Below are 8,928 nucleotides of genomic sequence, written 5' to 3'. Positions count from 1 at the left end.
TGTAGGTACTGTGGTACCTCACAAAATACAGTCATCTCTCAGGCATCTCCAGGAGGAACACTGGGGCAGTGAGTCAGTCATGCTATGGGTACAGACATCTCCAGTGTCTGCACAGTGGACCTTTCTCGAGCCTCATTCATAGGCCTCGTCTAAGCTTCCGGAGAGTCCCTGTTCCCAATGATATGGCTGGCACAGCCATCATCCAGCAAGAGTGGGCAGAAATCTCTAGCAGAATACCATGTACTGTAATCAGGTTTGGTCTGTGCATTTCTAATCCATTTGGTCCAAATCAATTTTCAGCTAAGGCAAAATGAAGACACTATCAGCATACTCAGCTTTTTTGACTCTGCCTTTGGGACTTTCTAAGCTTGAATCCGTGACCTTGATACATACTCAACCAGTGTAAGGAAAGTTAGGGAAGAAATCACAAGCAGGTTTCTTTCTCAACCTTTTTCAAACTCCCAAAATACTTAATGCATGACAAAGAGCTGCTGGTAGCCTTAGACATACTTCAAGAAGCTTTTACCACCCATTAAGCTCTGGCAGTTCTGTCTTAGGCTGAATGAAGGCAGTCTAAACGATGCCTTAATTTAGATTGAGACTGACTCAAGTATTCCAGGGTACAGAGGCAGCCTCCTTTCCCATCTGTAGATTTGTAGTCTGGCCTTATGCCTGGAAAATATCAGACTGTGAACTGACTGCTTTGGAGAATGAAGGTTTATAGAATTCAGGCTCTCAACTGCTCAGCAATTTCACTTACTCCATGGCTTTTGCTCCTAATATAACTTTTCAAGCCTATAAAGAACAGCATAGCCCATTGGGAATTTTGCCCCAAAGTTTGTATTTGTTTTGTTGGGTTTTTTTTTTCCAGCCAGGAACTTGGACATCAAGTGGAATCATTGTGGAAACAACAGATCAAACATAGAGAGATACTTCTGTACACAGCGATAATCTGATAAATGTATGGTATAACTACTAAAATTTGGGGAAATTAGAGCATACCCTTAAGGCCAAACAGGAGAGAGGTGTTCTGCTATGAGGCTAAAAAATGGATAACTTTCTCCAATCTAGTCTGTAAGCAATACCATGTAGAGCTTTACCTTTGACAAGGACCCAGTTAAGCAAACTGCATTATTCTTTGTCTTTTTTTCAGTGCATAAAGGAAGCCATCAAACTCATGCAGCACTATGCAGACATTACCCCTTTACTTACAAGTCTTTTAGCTTTACGCTCGTTATTAACACTTTGCCCTGCTTTCCAGTGTCTTATACCAGTCTTTTGTCCCAGCATCTGCTATGTTTGCAGACAGGCTTTGCAAACTCATTGTGCAAACTACACTAGTTTCATCCTGAAGATTTTAAGCCACTATGCAAACAAGTCCAGAGACCAAACACTACCTCATGCTGCTGCTCCCTTTTCTTTTTCTTTCTCTTTGTCACTACTTACATGGATAGGAGCAGCTGAATGCCCTCACAATCTATTAAGCAAACACCCTTACATATACTAATCAACTCACCATCACCTGAAATCAGGTCATTATATGAGAGAGCTGTGTAAATTTGACAATAAGCCAAACCAAACAAAAGGTTATTGTCTGTTTGTGAAAGGGGGGGGGGGGAAGAGCAGACAAGGAAAGCAGAAGTCTGAGCAAACAGAGCATCTGTAATGCAAAAATGAAGTCACTAAAGCCTAAAAAACTTGTATCCATCTACCTAGCAGCTCACTGCTCACCCTGCCCTTTCTTCTTGTGCTTTTGAACCATGTTTGACAGTGAAAGCTATCTCAAAATAGGATTATTTCCATTTGAAAATCACTAGTTCAGCTCAATTTTCCATTTTTCCTTCATTACTGCAATGTATTTCTCCTGCAATGCTGTGCCAAGTATTAGAAAATTCCTGTCTATGTGTTTTGAGGAGTGTTCAATCACAGAAGCAACAACAGAGTAAAAACTCAGATCTTGAGTCCTCTGAGAACCTTTGTAGCTCAGCAGGATGAGCCCCAGGGATAGCCAGTGCTGCAGGGGACTGCACAGAGGTGTGCAGAGGTTGGTGAAGGGTGTGTGGGCTTCACCTTTCCAGAGCACTTCTGCTGCCCCGTGGGAGAGCCAGGGTGAGGAGCTAGCACAAGCACAGCAGCTCTGGCTGAGCATTTTTCTGCTCATTCCTTTCTTGTGCTAGTGCTGGTGCCAAGGAATTCCTCCCAGTCACCCTAACAACCGTTCCCCACACAAAGGAGGCAATCACTGCTCTTGTTTAACCCCAAAGGCTAACAAAGAAAGCACCCTCTGAATCAAAACGGGTGAAGGCAGCTCACTTGGGTCTGATGGGGACATGACAGATGCCAGGAGTTCACATGCCATCAGCCGGTGGTAGGCAGCTTTCAGGAAGCCTTTGGATGACAGTGTGTGAAGTATTTTGTGCATGTCCCTATCCACCTCTATGGGAATTGATTTTTTGTGTAGTCCTTGATGGAATGTACAGGTTTCTGCACGCAATTAAAGACAGTACTGTTGCTTGAAATGACTGTGTAATAGAGACAGATTTATACAAAGCAGCCTAAGGGAGAAGAGAAAAAGCCCAACATAGTGAAGTGCAAGGTCCTGCACCTAGGTCGAAGCAATGGCAGGCACAGAAACAGGTTGGGCAGAGAAGAGATTCAGAGCAGCCCTGCAGGGAAGGACTTGGGGGTGCTGGTTGATGGGAAAATGAACATGGGCCGGCTTCCTTGTGCACTCGCAGCCCAGAAAGCAAACCGTATCCTGGTCTGCATCAAAAGGAACATGACCAGCAGGTTGAAGGAGGTGATCCTGCCCCTTTACTCTGCTCTTGTGAGACCTCACTTGGAGTATTGTGTGCAGTTCTGGTGTCCTCAACATCAAAAGGACATGGAACTGTTGGAACAAGTCCAGAGGAGGGCCACGAGGATGATCAGGGGACTGGAGCACCTCCCGTATGAAGATAGGCTGAGAAAGTTGGGGCTGTTCAGCCTGGAGAAGAGAAGGCTGCGTGGAGACCTCATTGCAGCCTTCCAGTATCTGAAGGGGGCCTATAGGGATGCTGGGGAGGGACTCTTCATTTGGGACTGTAACAATAGGACAAGGGGTAACGGGTTAAAACTTGAACAGGGGAAGTTCAGGTTAGATATAAGGAAGAAGTTCTTTACTGTGAGGGTGGTGAGGCACTGGAATGGGTTGCCCAAAGAAGTGGTAAATGCTCCACACAATGGACGTTCACAACACACAGTGCAGTGTTCAAGGCCAGGTTGGATGACATGGTTTAGTGTGTGGTGTCCCTGCCCATAGCAAGTGGGTTGGAACTAGAGATTTTAAGGTCCTTTCCAACCCTGACCATTCTGTGTTTCTATGATTCTAAATACATAATCACTCTTTGCTGAAAGGCTCACTACTGGACTCAGCAGATCAGACTTCTCATGACATTATCATCAAAAGAAACAGGTATAGGATTATACACAAGGAAGAACGCTTTTCATCAGGTGCAGATGTTTCTTTGTGTTCCTTTTTCACTTGTAAAATTAGTGGAAAATTTCCAGTGATTTCAGTGAGTGCTGAGCCAGACACATGGCTTTCTGTTTGATTTTGGTTACCCTCCCACTGCTGCAGAATTACAGTGACACTACTGAAGTCAGTGTGGCCATGCTAATCACATTGGTAACACTGGAGCTGGTATCCAGACCTCCATATTTGTACATTCAGATGTCTTGGTGGACATAGCAAAGACATTTGAATGTCAAAACCTTGACAATGGGGAACACAGAAAAGGAGACATAAAGTATTGCTTTTCTTTCTTGGGGACATGGCATTAAGTCTTTACTCAGGTACCTATGATCTTCATCACCTAAGCAGATCACTGGAGACACTTTACATGAGCAGTTGCTTGAGCTCTCGGGCAGGAGCAAGGCTTTGACAAATGGACCTGCCTGCGTCAATTTGTCATTCAAGGTATAGACAGGTTACTGAGCCATATCTCACAACAATGTGGACACTTACACATCCTCCCCCTCACCTGGATGCCAGTTTCTAGGACCTGATGAAGAATTGATAGCTACTGGGAATGTGTGAGAGTGAATGGTTTGTTTTTTTTGTATTTTATTGTATGCTTACGCAATGGCTGTTTCTTCCTAAGAGAAACCAACATATTTCACAAATTGTTGTAAGAAAAACAGAAAACAGGGCAAGTAATCTTATATCAGAGAAGACTTTTGCATTACAGGCACTAAAAATAGCAATAGTGCTGCTAAAACAGCCAGCTCTCCTTAAGCTGAAGGCTGTGGTCTAGCTGTGTTGAAAATCTTCCAAGTATTTTCTTGGAGACCTCTGCCAGATATTGGTGGGTGATCTAAGACCAGACCCTCTATGACACTGAGGTGATTAGATTCCGCTGGGTCAAACCAGAAAGGATGTGTTCAGGGTCATGGAGAGAACAAGAAATCAAAACAACTTCTCTCAAGAGTCAGTCTCATAGCGCCACAGTGACTCAGTTGCAGAATGTCACGAAGTATTCATTCATGCCACAACAGACTACCTTGTGTCTCAACCTGTGCGTTATTTTCAGCACCAATTTTTGTCACAAAGCTGATAAATGATGGCTGTACATTTCAGACATGGAATCATTGCCATCAGTTCATAGATAAGCTCAGTTAAGTGCAAGAACAGAAGAGGAGTGATGGACAGCTTGTTCGCCTGAAGAATTTTACTCAGCCCATGTTTGCGGATTGATCTGTGTCTCTTTTCAGTGATGTAAAAATCAGGTCACAGCTCACCAGTGAGTGTGCCTGTATGAAATGCAGTGTAGAAAACACAGCACAGGCTTGTGCATACTGACGAATTACCGGCTTGGCTCTGAAGAGGCTGCAAGAGGCAGGGACATGGCCAAGGAAGTAGTAACTCTGAGGAGGGTGAAGGAAAGAGCCTGGGAAGGGAGACTGGTCATGGAAGGAGCTGAGGAGGGCCTGATTGTGGCACAGAACCTTAGTGGGAGCCTTTAGCCATCAGATCATTTTTATTTGCAGAGAGCTACAAGACGTATAATAATAGATGCTGTTGGCTTAGGAGACAATCATCTCCAGTGCTGGGGAGTAGGGAAAGCATCACGTTGCTGGAGAAGCTGTGTGATGTCTGGAGGATTGCTTTCATTAGGTCAGCATGTCTGGTTCTGGTCCTACGAGCTTTTGGGAATCTTAGCAGAAATTTGGGTAATACCTATATGAGCAGCAAAATGACTGCATTGCCTTCCAAGTCAATAGTTATCTAGGAAACAAGTGTAAACTCTTATCCCAGAGGATTTTACAATTCCTATTTCCATTTCCATAAAAAGTCAGTTCTCTCTTCTGATGTGAGTGTGCATGTATATGTGACTCGATGAAGTAGTTCAATCACATAGATACACATCTGCATAAACTCCCTTCTAAGACTACAGGCACACAGCACTATGGACAAAAGTAATCTGATCTACCAGGGCATTCCCAGCAGGAAGTTACTCCCTGCTTAGTGCAAATCCCAGCCGAGCATGTAGACCTCACGCTTGCAATGTCTCAGACCAATGCTTTTCAGTGGTGAAGATGAGGAAAACCAGAGAGACTGGTAGTGATGTGGCCTACAAATTATACAGCCAGGAGTTTCTCCTTGGCAGAGCAAACAGAAGGGCACCTGGAGAGCACGTGCAGTCTGTGTGCAGTAGAGAAGGGTGTTGCTGGAACTGCTGGTTTAAGCAGGGTTTCACAGCAAAATCAGCTTGAAATAAGTATTTATTTATTTTTTTTCTTTAAAGCAATGCCAGTTTCGCAGTCTGCTCTGCAGAATTCCAAGCAAGCTGCTCCACTGTGGGAAATAGGCTATCAAGTCCTGCCCTCTAGCTGGGCCTGCCTCCCCGACCACCATGGCTGTCATCCACTCCTCTGCCATGGTGAGCGCTGCCCTTACCAGAGCATGGAGTGCTGTCAGCGGCTGTAGTCCAAATGGCCACTCTGAGTCGGTACCATGTGCCATAATGTGCCTGTGCCTGTGTGCAGTGGCCTCCATTATGCAGGTGACAGCCCTGCCAAGGAAAATCTAGCTGGCGTTGATTCAGGTCTCACAGCATCCATGCAGGAAAAGGCGCTATCAGCTCTCACTGGACAAACCCTACAACAACAGGCTCTGGGGCTGACACTTGCCCTTAGCCAGCTGTCTGAGCAGCAGCAGGCTTGCAGAGGCAAGTGCTTCTCCACAGCTCATTCTCTATGTGCAGCTCTTCAAAAGCCAACTAGAAAAGGGGCTGCTGGGGCCAGATCTTGGCAGAGACATTGTTCAGTTTGCTTCACAGCAAACACACTGACAAGTTATTTTCATACTTATTTCCTGCTGTTGAGTTGGGGCTGCTCCTGAACTACCAAAAATAACAGAATGCCAGACATGAGTCATGTGCGTGGCCAGCACAAGGAGCCTCTCCTGCCTCTTCCCTCTGCCCTAGAGGGATCTGCAAAGGTACCCAGAGAGGAAAGCCTGGCGAGTAGAGCTGAGCTGTACAGTTCATACAGCCAGAGCTGGGCTCTGTCTTCACAGCAAAGGAAGCTGAGTCATAACAAAGGGCAGAGAAACAGCCATAGCCTCATTTGCCTGCAGTAGCATCACAAGAGGGAAGGAAAGGATTAATGCTGGCTGTGCCACCCCACAGAAACAAGTTTGCAGAGTCGGTGAACTCAGGGGTGCTCTGTCAACTCCTCAGTGCCCCTGTTAGCACCAGCAGCCTCCAGCTCAGGGCCCTGGCAGGCAGACAATCATCACCTATGCACAACTCAGGAAAATAACAGGATTCAGGAAGAACACTCACCCTCCTTATCTCCCTTTCAGGAGATCATGGTAGAGCTGCTGACTGGGGCCACCTGAGAAGCATCCTGCCTTTTCTTCTGGGGACAGTGCTGGGTTCAGATGGTTTGGGTTAGAGGCAGACTTGCTCCTTTGCTCCTGCATGTGGCTGGGAGGGAAATGAGCTATTTCCTATTTTGACCTGTGAGTCACTTCAGTGATGGAGACCATTAGTACTGGCAAAAATAGACATAGGACTGGGAAACTCAAGAGCCTGCAGAGTTACAGTCTTTCCCTGCTTACTTTTTCCCCTAGAGAGTGACAAGTGCTGCAAGGCACTGATAGTACCTGACTGAATCTGTTAGCCTTGGAGGCGACAGACCCCACCAGGGTCTCTATGACTGTCCTGGTGGACAGGCTGTCACTTGTGGTGTCTCAGATATGGGCTGTGTGCATTCCTGGAGCAGAAGACTCCTGGTGACACTCAGTAGACCCAAATCTACCGTCATGATGACTATAGCTTGTAAGAGCTATTAACTGCCTTCTAAAGGCACCTGCCTGCTGAGGACATGTCAGGATTTCCCAGTTGGAACCAGGCTTAACAGTCTCACTACTGCATTGGCATCCCCTTATCACCAAAGTACACAACAGACCTTACACAGGAGGACCAGAGATCCAGAAAACAATAGGAAAAAAAACCTAAAGATGACCAGGATTAACCCCTACCTCTAGGCATGTTCACTTTTAACTAAGCTGTTATTAATGCACAAGGGAAGAGAGGCACAAAGCAGCCACAGTTGTGTTTTTGAAGAGGTTGGGCTGCCACATATGCTTGCCATATTTTCCCACTGGCTTTGGTTGTCCAAATGTGCTTTTGATGACGAAAGGGTATCTTGGGACTCCTGTTTTCAGCTCAAAACATCTTCCTGTGTACCAAAAAACTAGAAACTAGAAAACATTTTAGGGCTTTTAGTATTTTAACCTGACAGTACATAAGCCATGATCAGTGAGGAAGGAGTAGCTTTATTCAGTCAAATGCATGCTTGTTTATTACATGTGGCTATGTCCTGGCTGCTATGTTTCCCTGCGCCCTCTGGGAAGACTCATGCTTTAAATCCCTATCCCTCTGCCACCGCAGGGAAAAGTGTTTATCTCCAATATGAGGTGTTCTAGGTCACAGACCCTAAGACATTTCTAAAGGACCCCTATTTCTATCATGAAGAAACAGACAGTCTGAACCCAAGAATCACGGACCAGAGGCAGGATGCAGGAGGACACCGGCACGGTGCTACATGGCAGTTGACAGGCTGGCATGAAGAGAGTTTACAACATTGAACTCTGTGGCAGACACAGATGGGGTTTTCTGAGGACCTGCAATGAAGTTTTATCCACGAACAACAATCCTGCACCTCTGAAAGCTTAAAAGGAAACATTTCTCTATCTATGTCACAAGCAAAACCACTCAGCAGGATGTTCCATTTCTGTCAGGGAATTCTTTCATCTCAATCTCATCATCTCACTATTCTCCTGGGCTGCAGTCAAGCAGGAATCAAAGTGATACTTAGCTAGGAAACTTCATGTAGCCTCCCTTGCAGTAGAAAGTGGGGTCCTCAATGTGCACGAGGGGGGGAACTTTGAGGCAGAACCCTGACATGAGTACTAAACCAAAGGGCAAAGCACATTCAGAGAGTAAAGATGAGACAACTTCCAGCACAGGCAACATGCTCTGCCTGTGGTTTCCTAAGGAATGGGAGGATAGGGGTAAAAGACATTTTTTCAGTTCCTAGCTCAGATTGCTGCAGCCAGTAATATTCTTGCTGCTGAGTTCCATGTAGCCAAATAGGGTATGCTGGTGTATGTCCACATGTAAATGCCACTCCTGAGACTGTAAAGTATGTTTGATGAAAAGATGCTACATCAGCGCTAGAGGTTATTTATAGACAAATCCGAAACCAAAATCCTGGATCTGCACATTCCCAATCTCCGGGGAAGTTCAGGTCAAATCTTAACTTTGTTGTCTTAGGCATGCATAAACCTAACCAACCACATCTGCAGCCAGTGTCAGGTTTTTGTTAATGCAGAACAAAAATGCCCAGAGCCTTGGCTCCAGGACCGCTTTTGTTTAT

This window comes from Pezoporus flaviventris, unplaced genomic scaffold, assembly GCF_033815535.1.
Source record: "Pezoporus flaviventris isolate CSIRO_AGI_PZ_B2104156 unplaced genomic scaffold, CSIRO_AGI_Pfla_v1 ptg000029l, whole genome shotgun sequence".
Taxonomy (NCBI): Eukaryota; Metazoa; Chordata; class Aves; order Psittaciformes; family Psittacidae; genus Pezoporus; species Pezoporus flaviventris.
This window is presented reverse-complemented; position numbering follows the sequence as displayed.